This window comes from Emys orbicularis, chromosome 1 (assembly GCF_028017835.1).
Source record: "Emys orbicularis isolate rEmyOrb1 chromosome 1, rEmyOrb1.hap1, whole genome shotgun sequence".
In the NCBI taxonomy this organism is placed as follows: Eukaryota; Metazoa; Chordata; order Testudines; family Emydidae; genus Emys; species Emys orbicularis.
In genome coordinates, this window is record NC_088683.1 from 294,389,660 (window position 1) to 294,409,400 (window position 19,741).

Sequence of the window (19,741 nt, forward strand, 5' to 3'; positions counted from 1 at the left end):
AAGTGTTCTACAAATTAACTGTCTGTGACTTTGATCCTCAGAGCCTAGGGCCATGCAAAGTATAAGCATCATCATCGTTAAATCTGATTGGCCAAGTTTTATTTTGAGCACTTGATATAGTCATTAGTGTTTAAATTAGCTGTGTGACAACACAAACATGCAAATCAGAAAGTTGAAGTATGCCACGTGCACACACTACTATATGTTTAAAAGTGTGTGTGTGGGGGAAGCAAAACAGATTCCTTAGAAGACAGGGCATTTCCCCCAGTAGCTAGTTTTACCCCTATTAAAAATATATATTTCTGACATTGAACTACAAATAATTTTTGTGAAACTGACAAATGTCTACTCAATATTACTAATGAGATTTTTTTTTTTTACATTAGCTGACTGTCAGGCCTCTCCCATCCAATTTTTTATACTTTTTAATTAAAGATTTTACAAGTTAATACATTAGTAAAGTTGGCAAGTATATAAAATGAGAAATAAATACAATTAAAATCTCAAATGTCACAAATTGTTATGTTGTTATTATTTAGTTGATTTTGTTAGCAAAACAAAGCAAAATGCACCTCTACCTCGATAGAACACTGTCCTCGGGAGCCAAAAAATCTTACCGCGTTATAGGTGAAACCTCGTTATATTGAACTTGCTTTGATTCACCGGAGTGCGCAGTCCCGCCCCCCTGGAGCACTGCTTTACCGCGTTATATCCAAATTCGTGTTATATCGGGTCGCATTATATCGAGGTAGCGGTGTATAATGAGTCTTTTCTCAGTGGGAAAACCTGCCATTCAAAGATTGGTACAAGCATCAACTTTTGAATAATTCCTAATATTAAAATGGGGATTGCAAATTTGACATTATGGCACCAGCAATATTAGAGAGGCTTGAATATTCCTACCTAGTGCCAGTAAAGTATTGTGCTCTATCTACTGACCTTTATGCTGTCATTAAAATACTGTAAATCTGTTTCTGCTCTGGTTCTCCCTAAATTGCACCATCCTTTGAATCATATATCCCTTGACTGCCTAGCTCTTGTGATATATTCTAATAATACTTCATCAGGATGGGGTCACTTTGATGATGTGTTACTCAAAAAGGGATCAGTTCCAGCAATTTAATTAAGCAACATGCACTACGAGTATGCTTTTCCTCCTGAACTTTGCCTTTCAGGCAAGTGACCTTTGATAGAGGATCATCAGCTCTTCTTTTCTCAATACCTGGCCTCAAGCAATCCTAATGTAGTCCTACATCCTCAAGGCAATGTGTCACCAATATTAGACCAGTGTTTTCCACAATGCTTTCTATTCCCGGAGAATGTTTTTCTTCCTCTATCGAGCTGTCCTCACTACAACTGTGATTCTGTAACTGCTTAAAGGTGGAGTCGTTTCACGTAACAGTGGGAGCTGCGATCGGCCGAACCTGCGGATGCAGCAGGTAAACAAACCGGCCCGACACCCTGGCAGACCATGTACCAAAGCTTGCCGATCCCTGGTTTAGGATGACAAAGAAAGGATGGAGAGAAGAGGGAAGAAGCGAAAGATCATGCCACAAACTGAAATGCATTAGTGCTACAAAAAATAATGTAAAACATAATGTAAAACTGCTCAACACTAATAAAGTTTGCTACTTAAAATCATTCTGTATTTTGCAAAGTTTATAACATGGCCTATTTGGATCATATTTTAATTCTTTATCCTAGATGTTTTATGTCTAACACAATCTTACAAAGGCTTTGCCCTAATTACTTAAAATAGTTCTCCCATACTAATGTAAGGATTTCAATTTTACACCTACTGGATTATAAAGCCACAACAGCAGGCTGTGTGTGTGTGATTACTTTCTCAACCTGGATTTTAAACCAGTTTAAAACAGGCTTAGTAAGTTTTCTAAATTTTGATTTACTTATTTAGTTAGTTTTAACTCCTTATAGTAATTTAAATGACCACATCTCTGGCTATGCTATTTTATATTCTTAATTTAGACCAGAGGTCCCCAAACTGTGGGGCGTGCCCCCCTCATGGGGCACAGAGGAACAGGGGGCAGGGAGGGAATGCCCGGGGCCTCAGGTGCTGGCCCGGTGCCCAGAACTCCACACCCGGTGCCCATCCCCCAGCCGAGGCTCTGCTCCCAGCCCCACACCGACTCTCAGCTGTGGCCCCAGCCTTGGCCCCCTTACCCCTGTCCATGCTCCCCATCCCAGAGCCACAGCCCAGCTCCTGGCCCTGGCTCCAGGTTGGGGGATGCAGACAGGGGAAAGAGGTAAAAAGTTTGGGAACCACTGATTTAGACAGAGTAATGCTTAATTCAGTTGGTAAATATACATTCAAAAAAAGAAACTATAATAATAATAATAATAATAATAATAATACCTAGCTGTTATATAGTGCTTTTCGTTAGTAGATCTTGAGGTATATTACAAAGGAGGTATCACACTCAGACATTTTATAGATAGAAACTGAGGCACAGAGCAGTGTAGTGACTTGCCCAACGTCACCTAGCAGGTCAATTTATTTATTTAGCATGTGCATAGACGTCTAGCCAAGCGATGGCATCTTCAGTGGCGTGATGCAGTTCTTCTAGGCCACAGCTGAACCTAGTCAGCAGGCATTCATCGACAATGTGCGCCGTCGTCTGTGTTGCGCCACAGACAAAGGGCTGTCACGAAGGCCCCGGCGATACTGGTTGGCTGCACAGAGACCTTGCCCATTCCGGAACCTGTTCAACAGGGACCATTGGCGAAGGGGCTGATGGTTTAAAAAGGTCATTGTGAAGTGGCAGGCTTGAGTTGGCACGTACTTTCTCCAGTAACTTGCCAGTGGCAACCTTTCATCTGATATGAGGAGCAATATTGCTTAGAACTGGAAGCCATGGGAGTGAAGTCGGACACAGGGTGCCAGAGATGGCAGCATGTAACTGCCTATCCACCAGTTTGGTGTGTGATGATCAACTCCAAATTGGTGCGCAGGACTCCGCCACCAAATACGAGGTGGCAAGAGCTGATGTCTGCAAAGTTGGAGCATGTGCATCCCATGACAAACCTGCCAGTTTGCTAAGAAGATTGTTGTGCAACTTAACCTTAGCTGCTGTCTTCTTCAGGTGGGCATGGTAACTCAGTGTGTGGTCTAAGGTCACATCTAGAAAGACCAGTTCTACTTCATACTCCACCTTCTGACCATTCAGATAAACATTAAGTTATTGGGTTGCGCTGGCATGATGAAGATGGAACAAACTGGAGACTGTTTTAATGACACTTGGCTGGAGGCGCCAAGTCTTACAGTAGTCAGCTAACTTTGTCATGTCCCGGTTTAAGGTGGCATCAAGCTCGTGAAACATGGAGACGACAGAGCAATGGGTTACCCCAGGGCTCTGTGTTTTCTCCAACCCTATTCAACCTTTACATCAATGACCTGCCAACAACAGAGTCACGAAAGTTCATTTACGCAGATGACATCTGTTGCGGTACCCAGGGCTGGACGTTTCACAAGCTTGATGCCACCTTAAACCGGGACATGATAAAGCAGGTCAGTGACAGAGTTAGACAGACCTCTGTCTCTTCAGCTTTGGACATGGCCACTATAGTCAAACAATCTGTAGTGGCTCTACTCAAGTAACAACCTCTTGTGGTATCTTGCTGCAGCCTCAAGTCCCTTTTGTCAGGGCAGCCATAACATTGGAGGGGACTAACCCCACAATATTTCTGTAGTTTAATCTCACAGTTCACTCACTGCTTGGGTGCTCCTCAGTTGTCTCGCTCATTCACGGATGCAGTGCTTCTTCCCCAGTGGCTGTCTGGCACCTAATCATGCTCCCCTCATGTAGGGAGGCTTCTAGCTTCTGCCTCTGAGAACCTTAGGACCAGAATGTGGGATTATGAGGGTTCAGGGTTGCTGATGTTTCCACAGCACCAATGGAAAGTTAGGCTGCATTTCTCCTGGAGGACCCTGTGGATCTAGGCTCTACAGGAAGTACCACCCAGCAGGGTCTGAGTGCCAGCCCCTCAGATCACTGATTGGTTGATGCTAGTATTTAAACCAGGAAGTCATCATGGTGAGGTGTCTGAGCAACAAAGCAGACTACCGGGCTGCTTCTGCTACAGACCCTGCTTGCTGTAAACCCTAGACTCCAGCTTCTCACCCTGGTTCAACCTCAACTTTGCTATTTAGTTGTTGTCTATCACCTGGCATCTGATCCCGACTCTCTGATATCCTGACCCAGCTTTACCCCAATTCTGCTATTCGCCTGCCACCTGCAACATGGTGCCTGATCCTGACTTCCTGACCCCACTACTCATTTCCTGACCACAACTTAGCATCTGACTGGTGCATGCAGGCTACCCATGGTCCGGCCCTGATACTGCCTCTTCACCAGTCAGCCCTGAACTGAGCCAGTTTCTCTCCTTTTCTTCCCCCACCAGGCCTGACACTGGCTGTAGCTTTAGCAGTGCAAGACTAGCTGGGCTCCCTTTAACCCTTTCTGTGTTAAAATGTCTACTAAAGTTAGACATTTTAAAAATCATCAGGTCTGAATAACTTGTATCCAAGAGTTTTAAAAGAGTTGCTGAGGAGTGCTCTGGACTGTTAACGTTGATTTTCAGTAAATCTTGGAACACTGGGGAAGCTCCAGAAAACTGGAAGAATGCTAGTGTTGTGCCAATATTTTAAAAGGGTAAATGGGGTGACAGATAATTATAGGACTGTCAGTCGGATATTGATAATGTAGCAGATGACTCAATCAATGAAGAATTAAAGGAGGGTAATATAATTAATGCCAATCAACATGGGTTTATAGAAAACAGATCCTGTCAAAGTAACTTGGTGTCTTTTCTTGATGACATTACAAGTTTGGTTGGTAAAGGTAATAGTTTTGATGTAATAAATTTAGACTTTTGTAAGGCATTTGGGACTTGATAACACATGACATGTTGATTAAAAAATACTAGAAATATATAAAATTAACATATCACACATTAAATGGATTAAAACTGGCTAAATGACAGATCTCAAAATGTAACTGTACACCCAGAAATATCATTGAACAGCTGTTTTTCTAGTGGGGTCCCGCAGAGAATGGTTCTTGACCCTTCACTGTCTAACATTTTTATTAATGACCTGGAAGAAAACAAAATTTCACTGTTAAAGTTTTCAGGTCACAACAACTGGGGGAGTGGTAAATAATGAAGAGGACAGGTTACTGATTTAGAGTGATTTGGATTGTTTGGTAAGATGGGCACAAGCAAACAATATGTTTTAATATGGCTAAATTAAAGTGTATACATCTTGGGACAAAGAATGTAGTCATTAGGCATAGAGTCATAGAGTCATAGACTTTAAGGTCAGAAGGGACCAATATGATCATCTAGTCTGACCTCCTGCACAACGCAGGCCACAGAATCTAACCCACCCACTCCCGCAAGAAACCCCTAACCTATGTCTGAGCCATTGAAGTCCTCAAATCATGGTTTAAAGACTTCAAGGTGCAGAGAGTCCTCCAGCAAGTGACCTGTACCCCATGCTGCAGAGGAAGGCGAAAAACACCGAGGGCCTCTGCCAATCTGCAGTGGAGGAAAATTCCTTCCCGACCCCAAATATGGTGATCAGCTAAACCAGGGGTCGGCAACCTCTGGCACGCGGCTCGCCAGGGTAAGCACCAGTTTGTTTACCAGCCGCGTCCACAGGTTCGGCCGATCGTGGCTCCCATTAGCTGCGGTTCGCCACTCCAGGCCAATGGGGGCTATAGGAAGCGGCGCGGGCTGAGGGATGTGCTGGCCGCGGCTTCCCGCCACCCCCATTGGCCTGGAGCGGCGAACCGCAGCTAGTGGGTGCCGCGATCGGCCAAACCTACGGACACGGCTGGTAAACAAACTGGCCCGGCCCGGCCTGCTTATCCTGGCAAGCCATATGCCAGAGGTTGCCGACCCCTGAGCTAAACCCTGAGCATGTGGGCAAGACTCACCAGCCAGACACCCAGGAAAGAATTCTCTGTAGTAACTCAGATCCCACCCCATCTAACATCCCATCACAGGCCATTGGGCATATTTATCGCTAGTAGTCAAAGATCAATTAATTGCCCAAGTTAGGATATCCCATCATACCATCCCCTCCATAAACTTATCGAGCTTAGTCTTGAAGCCACTGCTCCCCTTGGAAGGCTGTTTCAGAACTTCACTCCTCTGACGGTTAGAAACCTTCGTCTAATTCAAAGTCTAAACTTCCTGATGGCCGGTTTATATCCATTTGTTCTTGTGTCCACATTGGTACTGAGCTTAAATAATTCCTCTCCCTCCCTGGTATTTATCCCTCTGATATATTTATAGAGAGCAATCATATCTCCCCTCAGCCTTCTTTTGGTTAGGCTAAACAAGCCAAGCTCTTTGAGCCTCCTTTCATAAGACAGGTTTTCCATTCCTCGGATCATCCTAGTAGCCCTTCTCTGTACCTGTTCCAGTTTGAATTCATCCTTCTTAAACATGGGAGACCAGAACTGCACACAATATTCCAGATGAGGTCTCACCAGTGGCTTGTATAAGAGTACTAATACCTCCTTATCTCTACTGGAAATAACTCGCCTAATGCATCCCAAGACCGCATTAGCTTTTTTCATGGCCATATCACATTGGCGGCTCATAGTCATCCTGTGAACAACCAATACTCCAAGGTCCTTCTCCTCCTCTAATACTTCTAACTGACGAGTCCCCAGCTTATAACAAAAATTCTTGTTATTAATCCCTAAATGCATGACCTTGCACTTTTCACTATTAAATTTCATCCTATTACTATTACTCCAGTTTGCAAGCTCATCCAGATCTTCCTGTATGATATCCCGGTCCTTCTCTGTATTAGCAATACCTCCCAGCTTTGTGTCATCCGCAAACTTTATTCGCACACTCCCACTTTTTGTGCCAAGGTCAGTAATAAAAATATTAAATAAGATTGGTCCCAAAACCGATCCCTGAGGAACTCCACTAGTAACCTCCCTCCAGCCTGACAGTTCACCTTTTAGTGTGACCCGTTGTAGTCTCCCCTTTAACCAGTTCCTTATCCACCTTTCAATTTTCATATTGATCCCCATCTTTTCCAATTTAACTAATAATTCCCCATGTGGAATCGTATCAAATGCTTTACTGAAACCAAGGTAAATTAGATCCACTGTGTTTCCTTTATCTAAAAAATCCGTTACCTTCTCAAAGAAGGAGATCAGGTTGGTTTGGCATGATCTACCTTTTGTAAAATCATGTTGTATTTTGTCATAATTACCACTGACCTCAATGTCCTTAACTACTTTCTCCTTCAACATTTTTTCCAAGACCTTGCATACTACAGATGTCAAACTGACAGGCCTGTAGTTACCCAGATCACATCCTAAATATGAACTATGTTAGCAATTCTCCAGTCATATGGTACAACCCCTGAGTTTACAGATTCATTAAAAATTCTTGCTAATGGGCTTGCAATTTCATGTGCCATTTCCTTTAATATTCTTGGATGAAGATTATCTGGGCCCCCTGATTTAATCCCATTAAGCTGTTCGAGTTTGGCTTCTACCTCGGATGTGGTAGTATCTACCTCCATATCCTCATTCCCATTTGTCATCCTGCCAATATCCCTAAGCTCCTCATTGGCCTCATTAAAGACTGAGGCAAAGTATTTGTTTAGATATTGGGCCATGCCTAGATTATCCTAAAGCTTCACTCCATCCTCAGTGTTTAGCGGTCCCACTTCTTCTTTCTTTGTTTTCTTCTTATTTATGTGGCTATAGAACCTTTTACTATTGGTTTTAATTCCCTTTGCAAGGTCCAACTCTACATGGTTTTTGGCCTCTCTCATTTTATCCCTACATGTTCTGACCTCAATAAGGTAGCTTTCCTTGCTGATCCCTCCCATCTTCCACTCCTTGTAGGCTTTATGCTTTTTCTTAATCACCTCTCTGAGATGATTGCTCATCCAGCTTGGTCTACAACTTCTGCCTATGATTTTTTTCCCCTTTCTTGGATGCAAGCTTCTGATAGTTTCTGAAACTTTGACTTGAAGTAATTCCAGGCCTCCTCTACCTTTAGATCCACAAGTTCTTCAGTCCAATCCACTTCCCTAACTAATTTCCTTAATTTTTTTTAAGTTAGCCGTTTTGAAATCAAAAACCCTAGTCACAGATCTATTTTCTTTTATCCTTCCATTTAGTTTGAACTGAATTAGCTCATGATCGCTTGAACCAAGGTTGTCCCCTACAACTATTTCTTCTATGAGGTCTTCACTACTCACCAAAACCAAATCTAAAATGGCATCCCCTCTTATTGGTTCAGCAACTACTTGTTGAAGGAATCCATCAGCTATCACATCCAGGAAAATCTGAACCCTATTATTATTACTAGCACTTGTCCTCCAGTCTATATCTGGGAAGTTAAAGTCTCCCATGATCACACAATTCCCATTAGTATTTACTTCATTAAAAACATTAAAGAGGTCTCTATCCATATCCAAAACAGATCCCGGTGGTCTATAGTACACCCCAAGCACTATTCCAGGGGAGGCTCTTGTAGCTTTCTTCCCCAATGTGATTTTTGCCCAGACAGACTCTGTCTTATCCATTCCATCACTTCTTATTTCTTTACAGTCTTCCTCATCATTGATATACAATGCTACTCCACACCTTTGCCTTTATTTCTATCTTTCCTAAACAGCACACACCCTTCAATACCTGTACTCCAGTCATGACTACTATTCCACCATGTTTCTGTTATCCCTATAATATCTGGTTTCACTTCCTGCACCAGTAACTCTAGTTCCTCCATTTTGTTACCTAGGCTCCTTGCATTGGTATACAAACATCTTAATTTTTGCTGTTTGGCTTTGCTCACATTCTTTACTTGATTAGGCACAGACATTCTACCACCAGTATCACCTATTAGACTGGTATCTACACTACCCTTCCTCCTTATGTCCATTCTCCTACCCACGGCTGTATCCTTTCTTACTTTGTTTTCTTCCCTCTGAATGTTAAAATCAAGTGTGGAGATTACCTGGACATCTCCCAACCATCTCCCCCAAATTCCTAGTTTAAAGCTCTCTTAATCAATTGTGCCAGCCTCCATCCTAGAAGTCTATTTCCCTTCCTACTCAGGTGAAGTCCATCCCGAGAGAACAGTCCTGTGTCCATGAATGCCTCCCAGTGGCCATACATCCCAAAGCCCTCCTTATAGCACCACTGCCTGAGCCATATCTTGATCATCATAATCTTGTCACTCCTTTGTTGCTCTTCTCTAGAAACAGGCAGAATCCCACTGAAGATCACCTGAGCCTCGATTTCCTTGAGCGCCTTCCCCAGCCTGGCATAGTCTCCCTTGATACGTTCCAGCGAGAATCTAGCTGTATCATTTGTTGCTACATGAAGCACAATCAGTGGATTCTTTCCCGCTCCCGTTAGGATCCTCTTCAGCCTCAGGTCCACATCCCGTATCTTAGCACCCGACAGGCAGCACACCCTTCTGTTCTCCGGATCAGCTTTAGTTACAGGCCTGTCTATTCTTCTCAGTAAGGAGTCCCCAATCACGTAGACCTGCCTTTTCCTGGTGATGGTGCGATTCTCGGCTCTATCCCCTGTTCCCTCTGGCTGCTAGACCTCTCGATTCGTATTCTCCCTTGCAATCCTCCGCAACCCATCCCGTATCCTCCTGGGGCTCATATTTGGTGTCGTTATCTCCATTGACTCTTCCCCTCTTCCTATAGAACTAGCTGCTCTTCTCTTCTTCCTTGCTCTCTCACCTTCAGTGACCACCTGCTGTGCCTTCTTCATTTTCCAACTCCACAAACCTGTTCCTGAGCTCTATTTCTCCTTCACTAGCCTGTCTTTTCCTCTGCCTGGTTCTCTTAGTCACATGCTTCCACTGTCCACTTACCTCACCCAGCAGTATCCCCTCAGAGTTCTTTGGTCCTGCTTCCATCTGCCAGTCTGAGCTTTTCCCTTCAGCTTCCTCATGTCTTTGCTCCACCATCTGCTCGAATCCCCTTCTAAACTCAACCAGAGTTTCCACCTGCATCTCCAATCCCCAGATCTTTTCTTCCATCAGCTCTATCAGGCGACACTTCATGCAGACGAAACTCTTTTCGGGTACCCCCTCCAGGATCATGTACATACCGCAGCTTCCACATCCAGTCATCTTCATTGTGTCTTCCACTGCTTGGGTCACTACCACTGCTGCCTCTGTATCTGTCATAGCCTTCCCACCTAAGTCCTGTTAGTCTGGGAAACACAAACCAAACCAAAACACCACCACTCACAGCAAAACAAACCCCCCAGTGAGCACCACTACACTGCCAGAACACCACACATTCCCTTCATTAGCCTGTCTGTTCCCCTGCTTGGTTCTCCTAATCTTTCTCCCAAACTCCCCTTGCAAACTCCCACTCAAACTCCCCTGTTTACAGCTCTGTATTTTGCCTCCTATGCCACTGCAGCTGTCTGTGCTGCTGCCTGGCTGGCTGGCTACCTTTATAGGACCCCTAATCAGAGAAGCCCTGCCCCCTAATCAGGGCTCAGCTTCTCTCCCAGCACACTGCCCCTACCAGCCTCTACAAATGTCTTCTCCTCTAACAGAACTCCCTCTCAAACTCCCAAAGGGGAATCTATCCTGGGAAGCAGTGACTCTGAAAAAGATTTGGGGGTCATGGTGGATAATAATCAGCTGAAAATGAGCTCCCGGTGCAATATTGTGGCCAAAAGGACCAATGTAATCCTTAGATGCATGAACAGGGGGATGTCAAGTAGAAATAGAGAGTTTATTTAACCTCTGTATTTGGCACTGATGCAACTACTGCTGGAATATTGTGTCCACTTCTGGAGTGCAGTTCAAGAAGGATGTTAATAAATTGGCAAGAGTTCAGAGAAGAACAATGAGAATGTTTAAAGGATTAGAAAACATGTCTTATAGTAATAGACTCAAAAAATCTCAATCTATTTAGCTTAACAAAGACAAGGGTAAGGGGTAATTGCAGTCTACAAATAACTATACGGGGAACAAATATTTCATAATGGGCTCTTCAATCTAGCAAAAAAAGGTATTACACAATCCAATGGCTGGAAGTTGAAACTAGGCAGATTCAGATTGGAAATAAGGCATACATTTTTAACAGTGCCAGTAATTAACCACTGGAACAACTTACTAAGGGTCAAGGGAATTCTCCATTACTGACCATTTTAAAATCAAGGTTGGATGTTTTTTCTAAAAGATCTGCTCTAGAAATTATTTTGGGTAATTCTATGTCCTGTGTTATACAGGAGGTCAGACTGAATGATCACAAAGGTCCCTTGAATCCATGAATCTATGAAATCCCTTATATTCCCACCAAAGCCTTCTCCTTCACATATATCCACGTCATAGTTAACAACTCTACCATCCCTCCAGTGCTCCATGGTAGAAATACAAGTATCATAAGCATTTCTCTCTCATTTCCCCCCCATGTATGGACTTGCTAATTCTTACGATTTCAAAATCTGTCCCTTTCTCTCCAATACTATTGCAAAATTGATCTTCTCTAGCATTTTTTTTTACAATTTCCTTCCTTCTGACTTCCCAGACTCTCACATCACACTGTCAAGTCAACAAGCTGTCTTTAATATTATGTTCCTCACTCCCTACTCCAATAGTGTCTGATAGCTCTTTCAGAAACTGCACTCTCTCTTTTTACATCACACTCAGATTTCTCATACTCACCTTCATAGTTCTGCTTTCACTGCCATGCTCTCACTTGTAAACTATGCTCTGCCAATCTGGTGCACTGTTTGTCTCCTTCTCCCACTAGTTGGTCTGTGCCTTTTTCCATGCAACCATACTACTTCCATACAACCATACTTAGCTCCTAGATACTGTGCACCACGAAACCCCATTCTCCTTCAACTCTCCACCCAGCAACCCAGCTTTCCACAACTGTCCTGCATCTTAGCGTTCAGTCGAAGCACCACATACCCTAATCCGTTAAATTATTTTTCACAGAAAAGTCTAAATAGGAGCTAACAAACTCTGCACATACAATTAAACACATCCCATGATCTTTTACTGTTGTAAACATCATTCTCCCAAATTTTCTGGCCCCTCTCTTTGTTTATTGTCATCCTTCACTGTGTTGTGTCTAAACTAGATTCTAAAATATTTGGGGCAGTCATGTGTTATGTTCTTTGTCTGCAAAGTGACTCGCATACTAATAGCACTGTAAATAAATCAACAAATAATAGTAATGACCTCTTGTATTGTAAAATTTGAGGACATCCTTGGATCAAGATGTCAACTGAGTCATGTGCCAGAAATATTGCAAGGCAAAGGAAGAATCTCTTTCCTCCTTTTTTTTAAATTGCTTGGGCCTGTTCAGATGAGTGGAAGACCTCATGTTAACAGGCAAGCCAAAGAGCATCAGCAGTAATAGTGAAGAAGATCAGTGTAGCGGCACTTTTGATATTAGTTGCTTATTTCGTATTCAGAATTTGCATCTCTTGGGGATTCTTTTGACAGACACTAAACAGAGAGATGCTAAAGCAGCACATTAAAATGCTGTTTGTCACTCTAGGCATGTTTTGGTTTGTTGTTCAACTCAGTTCATTTGAATGATACAACTAGAAAATGCAAAAACATTGTTTTGTGGAGCCCAGATTTTGACCTCGGAACATACGCAGTATCATCTGTCAATTTTGCTATTTATTTCTTTGCTTAGAGCTACAGTATAGTTCGTGGCTGGGAGGGAAAGAGAGTATATATCAATATTTTAATTTATTGGAGCTAATTCCTGCTGCCACTGAAGTCAATGGGGAAACCGTAATAGGCTCCAATGGAAACAGGATCTGGTCATGTTGGATGCAATAGTGTTGCTAGTCCTCTACAGGAATTCATCTGAAAAAGTAAAGTCTGCAGCACTATTCTATCTCCCCTTTGCTGGTGCAATAAACCTTTCATTTACCATACTTAATACAACAACAACAATAATAATAATAATAATCTATCCATGGTACTGATATGGCCCCCATCACTCTAGTATGTCAGCACCTCACAATCTTTAATGTATTTGTCCTCACAAAATCACTCTGAGGTAGGGAAGGGATATTATACCCATTTTACAGTTGAGGAATGAAGGTACAGAGAAAATTAAGAACTATATTTGTAGAGGTATTTCAGGCACCTAACTCACCTTAATTTAAATGTCATCTATCCAATGCCACATAGAATGGCTGTAGCAGAGCAGTATTGAACCACTATCTCCTACAGCCCAGCCTACCATGTAAACCTCTGGACTTGGTTCACCATCATAAATATTGTTATCTCAGGCGTAGTTACTGCTACTGACCTTCCCTTTATTTTGTTCATTTCTATTCCCTCTTCCTCTATATGATATTGCAGTCCATCTCCACTTTGCTCCTGACCTTTCTCCCTCTTGCACATAGTTAGTCATGTTGTGTGCTCACTATCACATGTAGTGATGAGCTCCAATGCAAAATTCAGATCCAAATCTATCTTTCATATACAACTAAGTTAAAAAATGCTTGGATCTGGGGATTCGGGTTGAACCATTAGAAAGACAGGGAGCACTGGAAAACTTTATATCCAGATCCAGGCACAGATTTCAAACACCCCCAAATTTTCAGGGCTGGTCAGAGGTTTGGTTCAGTCCCAATTCTATTCATTAAGGACCATTTCCTGAAGTTTTTAGTCATATTGTCTGAGTGCTTCCAGTAGTTTATTAAATGATATGACTAACATCTGTCACGTGGTTAATTCTTTCTCTTATCCTATCCCCGAGGGGAAAATTGTGTATGCAGGTTAGTGTTTTGGTTTGAGGGTGGGTTTTTTTTAGTTTTGCTTATGTACATACTGGGATGTGTTTATATTAGAGAAGGGTTGAAGAAGTGAGCCTGGCATTTGAAGTGGAAAGTGGTGAAGTTTGTGATGGTCCTTTTTCCTGTGGGAGTTCATTCCACAGTGTCGGACCAGCCCCTGAGAGAATTCTTTCTCCTCCATAGCCAATCTTTACCTTTGATGTAGAAAGATCCATTGTCCATGAGGACTGGATTTGTCTACCAAGGTCCTCATTGCAGAGCTTTAGGTGGTCTTGCAGGTATCATGGGCCAAAGCCCTTAAGTGTCTTGAGATAAGGACTGAGACATTAAATTGGATACTCTAGAGGCTAGGTTTTCACTTTCTTCACTACTGCCCTACTAGTGAACTATACTGCATGTCATTCCAACATTCCCCCCATTCACTTTCTTTGATAAAAAACAAAAACAACTGATTTGCTTAGAAGATATTTTTTGTGGAATTCCACTCTATTTTGCTTTCTAATCACACACCTAATTTATTTTGTAAATTTTCAAGTTATGCAGTGAATATTTCACAAAGCAAAACTAGAAAGTATCTAATTAAAATATCTTTGCACGAAAGAGTTCAATCTTTTAAAGTGTGATTATTATACACACTGCTGTCACTTTGATCAATTTTACATGTGATCCTCATTTTGAGTTAATTGCTAATCTTTGTCTTTTTTTTAAAGGAAAACAATCTTTTATCCGTTTTAAAATGTTGCGTATTTTTTACCAGTTCCTTTATTTAATATGTGGAGGGCTACATGTCTGTTGGTTAGGATTTAACTCACAGACCCTACATAGATCCAACTGTACTGCTAACATTCAACACACTACTAAATGATGGGGAAAGACTGAGGGCTATTTCACTCCATTCAAAGCCAGATGTTCTTCTTGATTTGGGTGCAGAGACACCAATATGAAAGAAAAGTAAGTCCCTGTGATGATCACGTGGTGGGCTGGCTCTTGGCCCCATTCTCTGGCTCTTGGCCCCATATGTCTCCTTTTCTCAAAATGCTGGCTAACTGGTCAAAGTGTCAAGGATCATGGCTAGTTAACTAATTCCCTATGAATTCTATTCCCTGTTGAGAGGGCATCAAACAATGACCAGTTTCTCTAAGAAAAATGTTTTGCTGTTCAGGAAGGATTTGAACTATGATCACTTTAGTCTTCACAGGAAAATGCTTTGCAGAAAGTAGTATTTAGGGGCTAGGGAGATCTTCTCCCGACAACCCTCGGGCCTGATTTTTTTGACAAGGGGACTTTAATTGGGTCTTCCTATGAGCTAGGACAATTTACACCAGTAAAGGATCTGCCTTTATAAACTTAAAAAGATGAAGAATGGAGATATACCAGAGTAAAACTGAAGTTACACAATTGCTAATCAGGGCCCTGACATTCAGAATCACAAACTTAACCAAGTTTGGATGGGAGTTCAGATCCAGGATTTTGATTCACAGCCATCTCCAGTAATGGTGCAAAAGAGAAAATGTTGATTGCTCCTATTTTAGAGCCTTTTTTTGTGGGGAAGGGGTGTTAACAAAAAGGAAAACTTTAAAAAGTAAAAAAAGGAAGAATAATGGGAGTGTTCTCATTAAGGTGACTAAGGCACATCACAAATTGTAGCTTCCTTGTCAGAAAGCATTAGCCAAAGACAAGGTTGCGTTCATGCACCCATGCAATTTCTTATTAGCCTATGCACAAGCTTATCTATCTGTAGTTTCATCTAACTAGTCATAGATCACTGCTGACAATAACAGCAGATATTGCTACACTACTTGTTTATACTGACTGCACTGGCTTTTTAGAGTCTCATTTTAGAGTCTCATCTTAAATTCTGTTAATATGCCTGATGAGCTGCCAGTCTAGAGGTATGGGAAGTTTACCAATAACAAACAGTTAAAGGGTGCAATCAATTTTTAATAGGGAGTTCCTTTTAAAAATCATGATGAAGCCATAATATGACCCAGGGACTTGAGATTCAAAATGTGATCTACTTTAAAAGCATTGTAAACTTATAGGAAATATTCTTCGTCTTTCATATATCTAGTCTTTTAAAATGTATACCAGACATCACTGAGTCTATTAAAAGCCACTGTTTCGTACGTCATACGTTAGACTATATCTTGCTTTCCTTCTGAACAGGGCCATATAGTACTGTATGGCTGGCAAAACAAATCAGCATATTTCATCTTTTTAAGTTCAATTAAAAGGATGACAACATATTCCATATGTAAGAATTCTGAGGTATGCTCCAGTTCCAAAAGCAGGATGTATCATCCAGATCCACATTTCTTCCATGTTTGTCTTCATAGAACCACAGACACAGGAACATGGGATTGACACCACACACACACACACACACACACAGAATGAATGGAACTATCACTAAACCAACGCTAATCCATAGCATCCGAGCTATGGAATTGTCTGTCTACATGCAATTTTATAGTCTTAGCTAAATCAAAGATCCATATGGAATCTCTGGGATCCCTGTATGAGATTTGTGATGCTTCCTGCAGAGCTCTGTGTGATGCTAGCAATTCAGGTGCCAGCTCATGTCAAGGCCCTGGGTCTCACTGAACACTGACAAATGCATAGCTGGAAACCAGTCTGGCTTATCTGTGGGTTAGTATAGTTAAAATAAATATCAGTGTTATAGGAATGTGTTTAGAGTTTAGACTTTATGGAATGCTTGTAGAAGGCTTCATGTATTAATCCTACGTATAATAAATGTATTCCATGCTTAAGTGTTTGCTCTATAACTGTAAAAATTTGTTCTGAAAGTATTCAGAGTAGCAGCCGTGTTAGTCTGTATCCTCAAAAATAACAGGAGTACTTGTGGCACCTTAGAGACTAACAAATTTATTAGAGCATAAGCTTTCGTGGGCTACAACCCACTTCTTCGGATGCAAAGTATGTAACTCACCAAACAGGAAAAAAAACTTCACCTAATGCAAAATGCTGAATTCCTACGAAATATGTTATCTCCTGCTCATCAGGAAGGACTATTGAATCCAAATAGGCCATTGTGGAACAAAGACTTGTCAATTGCTCCCCCTATCCACCCATGAAGAGGTTACCTGCAGAAGCACTAGTCCCATCAGTTTGAGCTCTAAGAAGGTGTGGGGGGGAATAAAAATCTCTGACAAAAAGGAATTGGAATCTTGTTATGCTGTTTGGACTCTAAGGGGCAAATATTCCTAAACATAAGCATGAGATCCCCAAGACTAACTTGGGTTAGCCCTAATGAATATATAGAGCTGGCATATTTCAGCAGATCTATCACCACGCAAAACCTAAGATTACAACTCATTTTTGTGTGCATGTTTATCTGTTTTAGCCTTGTAAATAACTCTAATTTCTTTTTCTTAGTTAGTAAATCCTTAGTTAGTTTCCTATAGGATTGGCTACAAGCATTGTCTTTGGTGTGAGATCTAAGGTGCAAATTGACTTGTGGTAAGTGACTGATCCCTTGGGACTAAGAGTAACCTGAATATTTTGTGATCTTTGGTGTAAAGTGAGCATCTATCATGGAGTCAAGCTTGATTTGGTGGCAAGATAGATCGGAATGCCCAAGGGGACTGTTTATTATTCCTGTATAATGTCTGAGGAGTTTTCACTTAATGGTTGGTTGGTGAAATCTAAGTATAGAACTCAAAACCAGTTTGGGATTTGTGCCCTGCATTTTAGCAGTCTGCACTGAGGTTGGTATTCTCACTCATGAGCCACTCCAGACAGCATGGCACCCTGGATCTATCAAGCAATGAACAGAGTACGCAGTGGGACACACACAGGAAATTTTCTTTGGTGAGAGAAAGAATTTTGATACCAAAATTAGACATGTTATGAAAAGGAAATATATTTTAAGCTTCCAAAAATGTGGATTATATGCACTATGTCAAAATAAAAATGAAAATCAATAACAATACTATATTAATATTGTGCCCTGCTCATTTGGTGCAATGATTCAAAAGTGTTTTACAAGCTTCTTCCATCACTAAAATGCAGCCACCTCTGGGGTGGAATGTGGCATCTGTTTAACAGTGCATATCAACCCTAGATAAAAATTTAAGGCAAGAAGTGCAAAAGAATATAATATCTAATTCATCCTTGTTTAGTCTGGCTTTTCTTGTGCATTTAGACTGTAAGCCTTCTGGGGTGGAGACCTATTATCTATTATCAATCTCCTAACATAATGTGCATTTAACACACTGTATAAGGATATGACCTTGTTTCCATTGCAATCAATGAGAAAACTCCTAATAATAACTTAAGTGATACATAAGTCTCTTAAACCAGGATTTCTCAACCTGTGGGTCGAGACCCAAAATTGGGTCACCAGACTGCTTCAAAGGGTCCCTTGGTAGCTCCTGTTCCACAGGGCTGGCTGCACTTGCCTTCCTGCTCCAGGCATTGCAACCTGTGGGCAGGGACAAACCTGAGCAGTGCTGTGACCCCGGAGGCTGAAACGCCTGAAGCAGAGAGCCAAGCCCTGTCAGCCCCACAGCACAGGGAACTGCAGGAGCGCCACTGTGGGATGAATGCTAGGCATGACCCAACCCCCCCAGAGGGCAGGAGGACCAGACCAAAATCACCCCAGGGCCTCCACCCCCAGACTCTTTACTGTGTCATGATAGGCCATAAACATTTACAAATGGCTCCTTAGCCCCCAAAAGGTTGTGATCCACTGTCTTACACCATGCTTAATGACTGGTTTAGGGCTGCCTCAGGTGGCAGATTGCCACTTGCTGACTCAACAATGCAATCCCTCTTCAGCATACTGAGTTTTCCTTGAAGCTTTCCATCTTAGTACAGAGCCAGTTTAATGCTAATTAACTTCTAAAAGCTGCTGAGAATAAAGCAAGGTAGGGAAACTGCCATGGCTCTGAGGCTTATGAACCAGGCTCTGATGCTCTGAATCGAGTTTGGGATCCAAATTCAGGTCTTCCAATACATCAGCATGTTATATTCCAACCAGAAGCTTGAGTTAAAGTTGGTGCTCTTTGTAGGTCTGATCCAGCACCCAACAAAATAAATAAGAGATTTGCCATGAATTTCAATAGACACAGGATCAGGCCGAAGGGGCACAGTTCTGCCACTCTTAACATTACATGTTCCCTAATCCACAGACAGTTGCATCAGCTTCAGTGGAATTCCTTACAGAGTAAAATACTATCCAATGTGAGTAAAGATGGCAGAATCAGGACATTAGCTCTCAAATTACTTTGATTTTAAAAGTACAATGTAGTGCCTTATTATTAATGTGTAATGTGGTAAATGGAATTTAGCATTTTGATTTTTTTTAAAGTGAACTATTGAGGTTTCAGAATCAGCTAGTGTGTATGCTTAGTAATTTTGTAAATAAAAATGTCATTAAGACTTTTAGTATGCAGACATGAAGGCTAGAATTTAATCTCAGATTGATATGCCACATGATCACATCTCTCAAAATCTACATATCACTGCACATCTGATATTACGTGTGCTTGCAGATTATCTGGTCAAAATTCATATTTTTAAAATGCCTAAGTATAATGCTTGTAACAGCTTCATTGATATATCAGGGAATATAATATTTGTTTCCAAAACAAATACAAACAATTTTTACTCAATGCAACTCTAACAGCCCAAAGTTTTCCTAAACATTCTGGTTGGTAAATAATAGATGGACCAGAATCCCTGTAATGCAGATGCTAACACAGGGGTGTGGTATAGCCCATAACATTTTTTTTTTTAATTATCACAATCTAGTTCCCAGTGGACACGGGTCCATACAACAAAGAATGACAAAATTGGTATTAATATGTACTAAGAATGGTCCTGGGGTGAAATCCTATCCCTATTGAGGACAATGGCAAAACTCCCATTGTTTTCATTGGGGCCAGGATTTCACCTCAGGC